At 47.3% G+C, this 383-nt stretch overlaps 1 protein-coding gene across 1 annotated transcript in view; it reads right to left on the reverse strand.

Annotated features, from left to right (window-relative positions):
* Positions 1–383, reverse strand: part of LOC119585654 (protein O-mannosyl-transferase Tmtc3-like) — a gene marked incomplete at both ends in the record, with an annotated part of 116247 nt that overhangs the window by 39712 nt on the left and 76152 nt on the right.

A 383-nucleotide genomic window follows, 5' to 3' on the forward strand; every position in this document is an offset into this window, starting at 1 on the left:
TTTTCTGTCCCTGTCTTATACCAAGTGCCTCCATTTATTTTACTTCCACCATTCGTTTTAAAAAGATTAATTTGCACCTTACCAATATGTGAGTGGTACATTGGTTTTCACATTCACCCTATAAAGAATTTATAATACAAATTCTACATATTATGTCTATAACCTACTTATAATTGTCCACTTTTCACCAGTCGTCCTCCTCGTCTTTCCCCCTGCAATTGGCGCCGCGTCTGATGTTAGACCCGCTAGCCCTCAGCACCTCCCCCTCCCTTACCCCCACCCACCCCTTTTAGATCAGAGGCTGGCAGGGCGCTGTTTGGCGAGCGAGGGCGGTTGGCCACCTCGATTTATCGCCCACCGCGAAAAGGTATCCGGGCGAGGTA

Source organism: Penaeus monodon, chromosome 20 (genome assembly GCF_015228065.2).
Source record: "Penaeus monodon isolate SGIC_2016 chromosome 20, NSTDA_Pmon_1, whole genome shotgun sequence".
NCBI lineage: Eukaryota > Metazoa > Arthropoda > Malacostraca > Decapoda > Penaeidae > Penaeus > Penaeus monodon.